Raw genomic sequence first — 15,418 nt, 5'->3', positions numbered from 1 at the left:
TTAGCTGGTTGCTGTTGGAAGTACATGTTAAACTTCTCCCAGCTGGATCTCATTGAAATAATTCCTTGGTTTGATTCTAGCTTTAAAAGTTCCAACTTCATATGCAACATCTCTCCTTTCCCTAGCATGATTGTGTACAAACATTACCACCTGATGACATCCATTGTTTGATTTACCATTCATCATTCTGCTCTATTTCTACTTAAGCTCTATCACATGCCACCTCCACCTGTAAAGCATTGCTTCCTCTAGCGCTGTCCCTCCATTCCGGTGTATTTTACCCTAACAAGTTTCTGTTTTAATTCTATTATGGTTGTTATTCTATTATGGGTTTCTTAAGTATACATGTAAGAAAATGAATCTTGGGGTTGTATATGGCAACATAGATATGTACAACTTTCTTACCTTGATATTCTTCCTGGGTTTCCGGAACCTGTTCCCAATGAGTCTAATCCAAGCTTCCTTTCCAAGCTTGGATAAGTTCTTCTATTACCTCTGGAGCTTGGCAAGGTAAAATATCTGCACTTGTTTATCAGTGCAAAGCCTGTTCTGTCTGGCGTGTGTAGGTTGTGGTAAAAAGTGACGTTGAAGTGTGAGAAGCTGGTATCGGAGAATGGGGGATTGGGATGTCTGGGTAATGGGTGGTTGAAGTCCAGGTGCTATGGGTTGCAACTAATTTGTGAAATAGTTTAACTATCCAGCTTTATCTTGATATACAGGCTGGAGGTGTTGGACTTGTAGACTCATAAAGGTGTGGCCATGGCAGAAAAAAAGGGAAACCAGAGGAAACCATTGAAGTAGTGTGGGAATTGGATCAATTCCTCATATAGTCAGTGGGCATCATAACTGTAAATTGATGCAAAAAATGGTAATGTGGGATTACAATCTTTATGGAATACTGTGAACAAATTGCCTGGTGGAAGGGACAAAAGAAGGCCTTAATAATAATAACAGTATTCTTGCGCAATCACACCAGAGCAGCAATCGGCAAACAAGCTGAGTGCATGCCGATTTTGGGACAAATAGTAGTATGTGTAAGTCCAAGTGGCATTCCCAGAACATGATGTCGATTGGAATGAAATGGCAGACACAATTGGTGAGTAGGGTATCTTCCAATAAAGATTTACCACCCATCCCTCTCCATCCTGTAACAAAGTGGCAGAAGACACTCTGAACTAACACCCTCTCCGGTCATCCGGAAGACTGTAGGGCATAATGCCACAGAGTCCAGTGTGAAATATTTTTCTACAGAACAGGGAAACAGATGAACCTAAATGAAATACCCCCTATCTAATGTAATGATGATAATGTGCATTGTTGGCAAAAGGTAGAATTAAGGGAGGCTTATCATCTGACTCTTGATGACATATACATCTTTTAAAAGGCTAAAATACTCAGGCATGTCTGATCTGCACTGACTGATCATAGCCAAAATAAAAATCGACTTAGTGGGAGAAACAAAGCCCCTGAAGACAGACTGGGGGCATTTACTGAGGCAGTTAAGGACACGATATGATAGGTAAAGGTAATTGAACAAGAGCCAAAGAAAAAGGTTGAAGGTTATGCTGAATGAAAATGTTAGGCATTTGAGTGGACTAAATGTGTCTAAATGGGACAATGATATCTCCTTACAACCTCTGAAAAGATAGCATGCGTCCATGTCTGATGTTACCTTATGTTACGTTCTGACTTAGATAATAAAAATAGTGTTTCCCATTGGCCACGCATTTAAACAAATTCTGATTTGGGCAATGGGAGCAGATGTAGCGAGGGGGAAAATAGGAGAATATGTTTTGATGGCAGGTGTAGGACAGTACAGACAAGACAATGTGAAATATTTCAAGTGTAGGAGGGGGCATATGGCCCAAGACTGTAAGTACAGAGGTAAACAGCAAGTTAAGTGCAGTAATTATGGAAAGACAGGATGTCATCAGTACACTCATTGGGACAAAGACTGAGGACCCAGGAGGCAGAGAATCACCACTCTGCTTTGAGTGGTCGCGTGGTGGGACCTATCCTTCAGTTCTCTGCAGAGGAGTTAAAATGACTCCTGAAAAAATGACAACTATTGGCCCACAGTGGGAAGAGTGGAGAGCGCAGACTGTTGGTCAGTGTGCTATTAGGGAGCCAGCACTTCACTATGTTGATAGACACAAGGGCCTCAATATTGATAATCAGTTTTGACATGCCCATTACAAATGAAACAGCAATGGTCGTGGGGGTCAGGGGGAGGATCCATGTTTGTTCAGTTAGGTCCTGATACAGATACTGCTCTACATATTGGTGTTTGCATCAATCACAAAGGTAACATCATAGGGACTTATCCACTGGAATGCCTAAAAGCTGTAATCAAGGCAGCTTCAAGCAAAATTATTCAGGGAATGAAGATTCACCTTTGGTGACCAAAGGGGAATAGTAATGATTTATGTATACTGCGAGTCGAGGCATTAAAGGTCGAATGGGCAGTAGTGGGACTGTGGGCACCTCACAAACTTGACTGTGGTCTCATTGAGATGATACTCATTTAGACAGAGTGTGCATCAAATCCACCCCTTAGACAGTACCCCATCAAAACTAAAGAGGTAAAGATATTTGCAAAACTACAGAAACAAGGAGACATCCAGCCAACCATTTCCCATACGAATTTCCTTAATCTGGCTGGTACTTAAGCCAGATGGGTCCTACCAGCTAAGCATCGATTACACCTCCCTGAACAAATAGCCTCTTGAGAATATCCTGTAGTGGCGGGCCCATCTATCATTTTCAATAGCTGAGGCCAGAACAGGAAATTTTGCAAATGTTTTCTGGTCGATTCCAGTACATTCTGGTAGTCAGAGTAAGTTAGCTTATACTGTCTAGGGACAAGGCTGCCCCAGGGTTTCCATAACATCCCTTCTATTTCCCATTGATGTATGGCTGAGATAATCATCTCAGCAGATACCAGTAGCAGTATTCCGCAATTTGTGCATGATTTTTTAATTGCATCTCCAGGAGAGAAAGAGAACATCTAGATGATTGAGAATGCATGGCAGCTAAAGCCCTTCGAGATATAGTTTGTGCAGTCTAGTGTAGTGTACTTGGGACACAGATTAGACAGGGAGAGGAAGTAATGCCCGAGGAATGTAAAGAAGCAATTCGGAAACTCCCCCACCTGCACACAGTGAAGGGAATCTGTCAGGCTTTAGGGCTCCCAATTTGCTGTCAGAATTTTGTGGAAAATTGTGCCGAGCTTGCAGAACCTCTGAAAACTCTTGTAAGGGGGCAGGGGGAAGCAGGGCAAAGTACAGGATGCTGGAGGTAGATCAGACATGTTCGAGTCTAAAGCCGACTCTAGCTCCAGCACCAGCTAGGGTGTCTTTTTTTTTTTGACAACCAGAGGAAGTTTTCTACAGCTGTTTTATGTCATGAACATGGTGAAAAGTTGCTGTCTGCAGCATATTACTCTGTAAAATGGGACCCTGTAATAACAGGAATGTATTGTTGTGTGCCAGCGACTTGGGCTATTGGAGCATCGGAAGCTATTACTATAATAGGTCAGATAGTCTTGCACACGTCTCACAGCATAGTCACTTTCCTAGAGGCCGGGAAACTATGGGCAGTGTCCGACAGCAGGTGAGTGATATGGGAGACACTATTGTCGCTTGGTGACAAACTCGTACAGATAATAGGAGGTAGTTTGGTTAATCCAGCCAGTTTGATGGGACAGGATGGATCCCCACATAAATGCATAGAGATAATGCCAGGGCCTGAGGAATCAGTTAGAGGAGAAATGTCCTTAGAAGGGAATGATATGTTGACGTTGTTTGCAGACGGGTCGAGGAAGTACCATGATGGTACTCCATGAACGACATGAGCTGTTGTGGATAAAGAACAGAGCCTAACAGCTCTGTTAGGTCTCAGACTGCAGGTGAGCATGTGGCAGATCTAAAAGTGCTAACAGAGGCCCTTAAGTTAGGAAAGGGACAGAGGGCGAACATTTTCACAAACAATTGGTACGCTTTTGGAGCAGTACCTGATTACAGAGCAGCTTGGGCAAGGAGAGTGTATGTGAATGTGTCTGGAGGGGTTTAACTTGAAGAAATAGTAAAGAAATTAGTGGCAGCTGCTAGGCTGTCCCAGGAAAAGGCAGTCATACAGATTAAGGTGTGAAAATTTAAAGAAGAGAAAAGAGGGGGGGGGGTGTTGTCAGAAGAACAGCAGATTTGGAAACAGAAAGGAGCAGTGTAAAAGGAAGAAAGGATGTAGAGAGAAGGTGAATGTTTGGTAACCCCAGAATAGTTAAATCTTGATTAGAAGATCAGTCAGAGCCAGAAGGCCCATGGGAGCAGCTTCAGGTGGACATCACAGAGCTAGTACACCAGTGTACGTGCACATGATACTGCCCGATGGCCACTTCATCAGGTGGGTGGAAGCACTCCCATGTTGGGAATGCTCTGCTGAGATAGTGGCTCAGGTGAGGAGAGCTGACCAGCTTTGATTTGGATCAAGGGACACATTTTACTGCAAAGGTGACCAAAATGGCTTGCATGTTGCTCTGGGTCAAGCTGAAGTTTTGCATTCCATCCTGACCTCAGAGTTCTGGTATGGTTGAATGAATCATACCCTGAAAGGGAACTTAATGAAGGCTGCAAAGGAGGCTGCGGAAATTAGTCTAGGGCAGGGTTGGGGAACCCCTGGCGCATGTGCCCAAGATGGCATACACAAAAGAATTTTGTTTGCACTCAACATGTAGTGCTGCCCCTCAATTCTTATAATCCCACCCATATTAAAACAATACCTACTGTTATCTTTAATGTGAATCTTTATTATTTGTACAACCTGAGAGCAGTGAGATGTTTCCACAGGAAGCTTCTCACATCGGCTTGCAACCAGCTAGCCATTTGTGAGAACATGTGACACTGAATGATAGAGTACGTTTTGAAATCCTCTCATACTGGTGTATGCACCAGTATTTGGGTAGTAAATGGTTAAAATAACAATTATATTTTGAAATGATGTTACTTTTCAATTTTCTTCTTAAAAATTAATATTAATAACTTTTGAACAGTTTTTCTAAAAGGCTTCATTTATTTCAATCTGCATCTCATATACTTTCATTAATAGTAAAACAATGAATACACAAAAATAAACAACAGGACTCATCTTTTTTCCTTAAGAAAGTCCATAATTAATGTTGGTATTTCATTAATCAATGATAACCTCTGCTCAAAATTGCCATGGCACACGAGAGGGTCGTTTAGAAGACTATTAGGCTCAGTGATCATAATATAATCGAATTCACCCTGAAATTTGGGAAGGAGAAGCTAAAGCCAGATGGATCAGTATTACAGAGAAGTAAAGAAATTTACAGAGGAATGAGAGAGGAGCTGGCAAAATTGATTAAAAAGAAACACCAGCAGGGATGACAGTAGAGCAGCAATGGCTGGAATTTCTGGGAGTAATTCAGAAATCTCAATATATATACAAAAGGGGAAGAAATATTCTAAAGGAAGGATGACACAACCATAGCTGACAAGAGATGTCAAAACCAGCACAAAAGGCCAAAGACAGGGCACGTAATAGAGCAAAAATTAATGAGGTTATAGGAAGCTTTTAAAAACCAACAGAAGGCAGCTAAAAAGTCATCAAGAAGGAAAAGATGGAAAACAAAGGTAAGCTAGCCAATAACATCAAAGAGAATGCCAAAAGATTCTTCAGTTATATAAACTGTAAAAGAGAGGTGAGAGTTAGATATCAAACTGCTGGAATATGTCTCTGGAGAGGTAGAACTGGGGAACAAGGAAATAGCGGATGAACTGAGTAAGTACTTCGCATCAGTCTTCATTGTGTAAGCAGCATGCCAGAAGTTCAAGAGTGTCAGAGGGACAGAAGGACGTGAAGTTGCTATTATTAGGGAGAAGATTCTTGGGAAACTAAAATGTCTGAACTTAGATAAGTCACCTAGATCAGATGGTAAACGTACCATTGTCTGAAAGGGATGGCTGAAGAGATTGTGGAGGCAATAGTGATAATCTTTCAAATTAATTGATTTTGGCATGGTTCTGGAGGACTGAAAAATTGCAAATGATACTCCACTCTTCAAGAAGGAATAGAGATAGTCTGACCTCAGTGGTTGGGTGAAATTGGAGTGAATTGATAAGGATGTGATTTCAGTGTACTTGGAGTCAAATGATAGAATAGGCCATAGTCAGGGAAAATTTAACCTGACAAATCTGTTGGAATTTTTTGAAGAAATAACAAGCTGGATAGTCAAAGGAGAATCGCGGGATATTGTGCACTTGGATTTTCAGAACACATTTGGCAAGCTGCCACATTTGAGGTTGCTTAACAATTTAATAGTCTGTGGTATAACAGGGAAGATTCTAGTATGGAAAGAACATCAGCTGATTGGCAGGGGGCAAAGAGTGGGTTGGCTGCTGGTAACTAGTGGTGTTCCACAGGTGGTTGTGTTGGGAACCCTTCTTTTTACATTATATGCTAATGACTTGGATAACACTTGCAGTGTGGCAAAGATTGCAGATGATATGAGGATAGGTGGAGGCGAAGGTAGTTTTGAGGAAGTAGAAAGGCTATAGAAGGATAGACAGATTAGGAGAATGCGCAAAGTAGTGGTGGATGGAAAACAATAGACAATAGACAATAGACAATAGGTGCAGAAGTAGACCATTCGGCCCTTCGAGCCTGCACTGCCATTTTGAGATCATGGCTGATCAACTACTATCAATACCCGGTTCCTGCCTTGTCTCCATATCCCTTGATTCCTCTATCCATAAGATACCTATCTAGCTCCTTCTTGAAAACATCCAGAGAATTGGCCTCCACTACCTTCTGAGGCAGTGCTTTCCAGACCCCCACAACTCCCTGGGAGAAGAAGTTTTTCCTTAAATCTGTCCTAAATGACCTACCCCTTATTTTCAAATTATGCCATCTGGTACTGGACTCTCCCAGCATCTGGAACATATTTCCTGCCTCTATCTTGTCCAAACCCTTAATAATCTTATATGTTGCAATCAGATCCCCTCTCAATCTCCTTAATTCCAGCGTGTACAAGCCCAGTCTCTCTAACCTCTCTGCGTAAGACAGTCCAGACATCCCAGGAATTAACCTCGTGAATCTACGCTGCACTTCCTCTACAGCCAGGATGTCCTTCCTTAACCCTGGAGACCAAAACTGTACAGAATACTCCAGGTGTGGTCTCACCAGGGCTCTGTACAAATGCAAGAGGATTTCCTTGCTCTTGTACTCAATTCCCTTTGTAATAAAGGCCAACATTCCATTAGCCTTCTTCACTGCCTGCTGCACTTGCTCATTCACCTTCAGTGACTGATGAACAAAACAGTGTCAGGAAGTGTATGATCATGTACTTTGGTAGAGTAGAAAAAGCAAAGACTATTTTTTAAATGTAGAGAAGAATCTGAGGTACAAAAGAACCTAAAGGTTAAGATCATAAGACCATAAGGTCATAAGATATAGGAGCAGAATTAGGCCATTTGGCCCATCAAGTCTGCTCTGCCATTTCATCATGGCTGATACAATTTTCTTCTCAGCCCCAATCTCCTGCTTTCTCCCCTTCATGCCCTGACCAATCAAGAATCTATCTACAAATGTAGTTTTGCTTTAAATATACATAAAGTCTTGACCTCTGCAGCTGCCTATGGCAAAGAATTCCACATATTGATTACCCTGTGTCTAAAGACTTTCCTCTTCTTCTCCATTTTAAAAGGACATCACTGTATTCTGAGGATGAGTCTTCTGGTCTTAGACACTCCCACCTTAGGAAATATCCTCTTCACATTCACTCTATCAAGTCCTTTCACTATTTAATAGGTTTCAATGAGGTCACTCCTCATTCTTCTGAATTCTACTGAATATAGGCCCAGAGCCATCAGACAATTTTCATATGACAAGCCATTCAATCCTGGAATTATTTTTGTGAACATCCTTTGAACCCGCTCCATTTTCAGTACATCCTTTCTAATATAAGGAGTCAAAAACTGCTCACAGTACTGCATAAGGCCTCACCAGTGTTTGTTAAAGTTTCAACATTACATCCTTGCATTTATATTCTAGTCCTCTTGAAATGAATGCTAACATTACATTTGTCTTCCTCACCACAGACCCAGCTGCAAATTAGCCTTTAGGGAATCCTGCAAGTGCCTTTGTGTCTCAGCTTTTTGTACTTTCTCTCCATTTAGAAAACAGTCAACACTTTCATTTCTTCTACCAAGTGCATAACCATACACTTCCTGACACTATATTCCATCTACTGTTTCTTTGTCCATTTTCCTAATCTGTCTAAGTCCTTCTGTAGCCACTTTACTTCCTCAAAACTACCTGCCCCTCCTACTATCTTCACATCATCTGCAAACTTTGTAATAAAGCCATCAATTCCATCATCTAAATCATTGACATGTAACGTAAAAAGAATTGGCCTCAACACAGACCTCTGTGGAATATCACTAATCAGTGGCAGCCAGCCAGAAAAGGCTCCTTTTATTCCCACTCTTTGCATTGCCTCCTGCCAATCAGCCACTGGGTTATCCATGCTAGAATCTTTCCTGTAATACCATAGGCTTGTGGCTTGTTAAGCAGTGTCAACTTGTCAAAGGCTTTCTAAAAATCCAAGTACACAACATCAACCAATTCCTCTTTGTCTATCCTGCTTATTACTTCTTCAAAGAATTCCAATAAATTTGTCAGGCAAGATTTTCCCTTGAGGAAATCATACCAACTATGACAATTTTATCACGTGCCTCCAAGTACCCTGAGACCTTGTCCTTAATAATCAACTCCAACATCTTCTCAACCATTAGGGTTTGATTTTGTTGCACCATAGTCAACTGGTCTATAGTTTCCTTACTTCTGCATCTCTCCCTTCTGGAAGAGAGGAATGATATTTACAATTTTCCAGTCTTCCAGAACCATTCCAGAATCTAGTGATTCTTGAAAGATCATTGATAATACCTCCACAATCTCTTCAGCCATGTCTTTTAGAATTCTGGTGTGTACATCATCTGGTCCAGGTGATTTATCTACCTTAAGACCTTTCAGTTTCCCACGAACCTTCTCTCTAGTTATGGTAACTAAACACACTTCATGCCCTCTGACACCAGGAACTTCCACAATGCTGCTAGTGTTTTCCACAGTGAAAACTGATGCAAAATACTCATTCAGTTCGTCTGCAATTTCACTATTCCCCATTAGTACCCGTTCAGCATTGTTTTCCAGTAGTCCATTATCCATTCTTGTCTTTCCTTCACACTTTATGTATATGAAGAAAATTTTGTATTCTCTTTAATATTATTGACTAGCTTACTTTTGTATTCCTTCTTAATGGCTATATTCGTTGCCTTCTGTTGGTTTTTAAAAGCTTCCCAATAGTCTAACTTCCCATTAACTCTGCTTTACAATATGTCCTCTCTTGGGCTTTTTTGTTGGCTCTGATCTCTCTTGTTAGGCATGGTTGTGCTATCTTTCCTTAAGAATACTCTTCCTCTTTGGGATGTATATATGCTGTGTCTTCCAAGTTACTTCCAGAAATTCCAGCCATTGCTGCTCTGCCATCATCCCTGCCAATGTTCTTTTCCAATCAATTCAGGCCAGCTCCTCTCTCATGACTCTGTAATTCCCTTTACTCCACTGTAATACTGATACATATGAATTTAGCTTCTCCCTCTCAAATTTCAGAGTGAATTTTGATCATATTATGATCACTTTTCCCAAAGGATTCTTTTACCCTAAGCTCTTTAATCAATTTTTGTTCAATGCACAACACGCAATCCAGAATAGTTGATCCTCTAGTGGACCAACCACAAGCTACTCTAAAAAGCCATTTTGTAGGCACTGTAGAAATTCCCCCTCCTGTAATCAAGCACCAAACTGATTTTCCTAATCTATCTGCATATTGAATTCCCCCTTGACTATTTTAACATTGTCCTTTTGGCATGCATTTTTTATCTGCTGTTGTAATTTGTAGGCAACACCCTTATCACTGTTTGGGGCTCTGTATACAACTTCAAGCAATATCTTTTTACCCTTGCAATTCCTTAGTTCCATTCACAATGATGCTAATGATTTTTCTAATGATTTGATTTTGTTTTGATTGTCAAAGCAACGCCGCCCTCTTTGCCTTATATAACCATATAACAATTACAGCACGAAAACAGGCCATCTTGGCCGTTCTAGTCCATGCCGAATGCTTACTCTCACCTAGTCCCACCAACCTGCACTCAGCCCATAACCCTCCATTCCTTTCCTGTCCATATACCTATCCAATTTTTTTTAAGTGACAATATCGAACCTGCCTCTACCACTTCTACTGGAAGTTCATTCCACACAGCTACCACTCTCTGAGTAAAGAAGTTGCCCCTCGTGTTACCCATAAACTTTTGCCCCTTAACTCTCAACTCATGTCCTCTTGTTTGAATCTCCCCTACTCTCAATGGAAAAAGCCTATCCACGTCAACTCTGTCTATCCCCCTCATAATTTTAAATACCTCTATCAAGTCCCCCCTCAACCTTCTACGCTCCAAAGAATAAAGACCTAACTTGTTCAACCTTTCTCTGTAACTTAGGTGCTGAAACCCAGGTAACATTCCAATAAATCTCCTCTGTACTCTCCCTATTTTGTTGACATCTTTCCTATAATTCGGTTATCAGAACTGTACACAATGCTCCAAATTTGGCCTCACCAATGCCTTGTACAATTTTAACATTACATCCCAACTCCTATACTCAATGCTCTAATTCATAAAGGCCAGCATACCAAAAGCTTTCTTCACCACCCTATCCACATGAGATTTCACCTTCAGGGAACTATGCACCATTATTCCTAGATCACTCTGTTCTACTGCATTCCTCAATGCCCTACCATTTACCATGTATGTCCTATTTTCATTAGTCCTACCAAAATGTAGCACCTCACACTTATCAGCATTAAACTCCATCTGCCATCTTTCAGCCCACTCTTCTAACTGGCCTAAATCTCTCTGCAAGCTTTCAAAACCTACTTCATTATCCACAACACAGCCTATCTTAGTATCATCTGCATACCGACTAATCCAATTTACCACCCTCCTGCCTGTTATTTCGATACAACTTGTATCCTTGGACATTAAGCTCCCAGATATAATCTTTCAGCCATGATTCCATGATACCTACAACTTCTTACCTGTAAATCTGCAACTATGCTGCAAGTTCATCTACCTTACTTTGTATACTGCGTGCATTCAGATACAACACATTCAGTCCAGCAGTCACCCTTTTCGATTTTGTCGCAGTATAGTCAACCTTAACTTTGTCAGAGGTCTTACCAACATCTGCCTCTGGAACCTCTACACTAACTGTTCTGGCACTCTGGTCCCCATCCCCTTGCAACTCTATATTAAACCTCACCATACAGCGTTATCAAATTTTCCCACTAGGGTATTAAACCCCTCCAGTTCAGGTGCAAACCATCCCTTCTGTACAGGTCCCATCTTCCCTGGAACAGAGCCCAATGATCCAAAAATGTAACGCCTTGCCTTTTATACCATCTCCTTAGCCACATGTTAAACTGTGTAATCTTCCTTGTTCAAGCCTCACTAGCACGTGGCACAGGTAGCAATCCTGAGATCACAACCCTGGGTGTCCTGCCCTTTAATTTAACACCTAATTCCCTGAGCTCCCTATGCAGAACCTCGTTACTCATCTTACCCATGTCATTAGTACCTGCATGGACCACGACTTCTGGCTGTTCACCCTCCCACTTAATAATGTTGAAGACCCAGTCTGAGATATCCCAGACCCTGGCACCTCGGAGGCAACATATCATCCGGGAATCTTGTTCTTGCCCATAGAACCTCCCATCTGCTCCCCTACGTAATGAATCCCTTATCACCACAGCATGCCTTTCCTTCCCCTTCTCATCTAATTCACAGAGGCAGAGTCAGTACCAGAGAACTGATCAGTTAATGAATACTTGACTTCAGTATTCACCAGTGAAAAGGACCTTGGCAAATGTGGGGATGACTTACAGCAGACTAAAATGCTTGTGCATATAAACATTAAGAAAAAGGATGTGCTGGAGGTTTTGAAAGGTAGTAATTTAGCTAACTCATCGGACTGGATGAGATATACCCCAGGCTACTGTGGGAAGCAAGGGAGGAGATTGCTGAGCCTCTGGCAATGATTGTTGCATCATCAATAGGGATGGGAGAAGTACCAGGGGATTGGAGGTTTGCAAATGTTGTTCCCTTATTCAAGAAAGGGAGTAGAGATAACCCAGGAAATTATAGACCAGTGAGTCTGACTTCAGTGGTGGGCAAGTTGTTGGAGAAGATCCTGAGAGGCAGGATTTAGATAGATAGATAGATAGATAGATAGATAGATAGATAGATAGATACTTTATTCATCCCCATGGGGAAATTCAACTTTTTTCCAATGTCCCATACACTTGTTGTAGCAAAACTGATTACATACAATACTTAACTCAGTAAAAAAAAATGATATGCATCTAAATCACTATCTCAAAAAGCATTAATAATAGCTTTTAAAAAGTTCTTAAGTCCTGGCGGTAGAATTGTAAAGCCTAATGGCATTGGGGAGTATTGACCTCTTCATCCTGTCTGAGGAGCATTGCATCGATAGTAACCTGTCGCTGAAACTGCTTCTCTGTCTCTGGATGGTGCTATGTAGAGGATGTTCAGAGTTATCCATAATTGACCGTAGCCTACTCAGCGCCCTTCGCTCAGCTACCGATGTTAAACTCTCCAGTACTTTGCCCACGACAGAGCCCGCCCTCCTTACCAGCTTATTAAGACGTGAGGCGTCCCTCTTCTTAATGCTTCCTCCCCAACACGCCACCACAAAGAAGAGGGCGCTCTCCACAACTGACCTATAGAACATCTTCAGCATCTCACTACAGACATTGAATGACGCCAACCTTCTTAGGAAGTATAGTTGACTCTGTGCCTTCCTGCACAAGGCATCTGTGTTGGCAGTCCAGTCTAGCTTCTCGTCTAACTGTACTCCCAGATACTTGTAGGTCTTAACCTGCTCCACACATTCTCCATTAATGATCACTGGCTCCATTTGAGGCCTAGATCTCCTAAAGTCCACCACCATCTCCTTGGTCTTGGTGATATTGAGACGCAGGTAGTTTGAGTTGCACCATATCACAAAGTCCTGTATCAGTTTCCTATACTCCTCCTCCTGTCCATTCCTGACACACCCCACTATGGCCGTGTCATCAGCGAACTTTTGCACATGGCAGGACTCCGAGTTATATTGGAAGTCTGATGTGTACAGGGTGAACAGGACCGGAGAGAGTACGGTTCCCTGCGGCGCCCCTGTGCTGCTTACCACCGTGTCAGACCTACAGTCTCCCAACCGCACATACTGAGGTCTATCTGTCAAGTAGTCCACTATCCAATCCACCATGTGAGAGTCTACTCCCATCTCCGTTAGTTTGTGCCTTAAGATCTTGGGCTGGATGGTGTTAAAGGCACTAGAGAAGTCAAGGAATGTAATCCTCACAGCACAACTGACCCCATCTAGGTGAGAGAGTGATTTGTGCAGCAAATACGTGATAGCATCCTCCACTCCCACCTTCTCCTTATACGCAAACTGAAGAGGATCCTGGGCGTGCCTGGTTTGTGGCCTCAGATTCTGTATTATCAGCCGCTCCATGGTCTTCATCACGTGCGACGTCAAGGCAACAGGTCTGAAGTCATTCAACTCCTTTGGTTGTGGTTTCTTCGGTACCGGGACAATACAGGATGTTTTCCACTGTCTGGGTACTCTTCTCTGCTCCAGGCTCATGTTGAAGATGCGCTGTAGTGGTTCTCCCAGCTCAGTCGCACAGGCCCTCAGTAATCGTGGGGAAAATTGAAAAGAAAATCTGATTAGGTATAGTCAGCATGGTGTCTGACTATACCTGACTATAGTCAGCAAGGGCAGATCATACCTTAGGAGCTTGATTGAACTCATTAAGGATGGAATAAAACACATTGATGAAGGTAGAGTAGTGGATGTAGTGTATATGGATTTGAGCAAGGCATTTGATAAGGTTCCCCATGCATGGCTTATTCAGAAAGTAATGAGCCATGGGTTCCAAGGAGAACTTGCTTTGTGAATGCAGAATTGGCTTGCCCACAGAAGCAAAAGGTGGTTGTAGATGGCTCATATTCTGCATGGAGGTCAGTGACCAGTGGAGTGCCTCAGGGATCTGTTCTGGAACCTCTTCGCGATTTTTATAAATGACCCGGATGATGAAGTGGAAGGGTAGGTTAGTAAGTTTGCTGATGACACAAAAGTTGAGAGTGTTGTGGATAGTTTGGACAGTTTCAGAGGTTATAGTGGAACATTGATAGGATGCAGAACTGGGCTGAAAAGTTGGAGTTCAGTCCAAATAAGTGTGAAGTGGTTTATTTTGGTAGGTCAAATTTGAAGACAGAATATAGTATTAATGGTAAAATTCTTGGCAGTGTGGAGGATCAGTGAGATCAGTAGGACACTCAAAGTTGCTGCGCAGGTTGGCAATGTTGTTGAGAAGGCATATGGTGTGATACATTCAACTGTGGGATTGAGTTCAAGAGCGTGACGTAATGCTAAAGTTATATAGGACCCTGGTCAGACCCCACTTGGAGTGCTGTTTTCATTTCTGGTCACCTCACTACGGGAAGGATGTGGAGCCTATAGAAAGGGTACAGAGGAGATTTACAAGGACGTTGCCTGGATTGGAGAGCATGCCTTATGAGAATAGGTTGAGTGAACTTGGCCTTTTCTCCTTGGAGTAACGGAGGATGAGAGGTGACCCAATAGAGGTGTATAAGATGATGAGAGGCATTGATTGTGTGAATAGTCAGAGGCCTGTTCCCAGGGCTGAAATGGCTATCATGAGGGGGCATAGTTTTAAGGTGCTTGAAAGTAGGGTACAAGGGGTTTGTCAGAGGTAAGTTTTTCGCACAGAGAGTGGTTGCTGCATGGAATGCATTGCCAGTGATGGTGGTAGAGGCAAATACAATAGGGTCTTTTTAGAGCCTCTTAAATAGGTGCATAGAGCTTAGAAAAATAGAGAGCGATGCGGTAGTGAAATTCTAGGCAGTTTCTAGAATAGGTTACATGGTCAGCACAACACTGTGGGCCGAAGGGCCTGTAATGTGCTGTAGATTTCTATGTTCTATGTAGCTCACTATTTCCTTTTTGGATTATTTATTTTTATTGCAATCTATTGTGATTTGATATGTATGCTGCCACAAAACAACAAATATTTCAATTTATTTCAGTGACAGTCACTAAACCTGACTTTGATTCTGAGATTATTGGAAGAGTGAACAATGACACCCAACGCTATGATAAAATGTATTTTGTACAACATATCCCGCCTGGCCTTTGTCCTTAGGACTAACATTCTACAGTTCGAACACCACAGAGTCCC

This window comes from Hemitrygon akajei, chromosome 5 (assembly GCF_048418815.1).
Source record: "Hemitrygon akajei chromosome 5, sHemAka1.3, whole genome shotgun sequence".
Taxonomy (NCBI): Eukaryota; Metazoa; Chordata; class Chondrichthyes; order Myliobatiformes; family Dasyatidae; genus Hemitrygon; species Hemitrygon akajei.
This window is presented reverse-complemented; position numbering follows the sequence as displayed.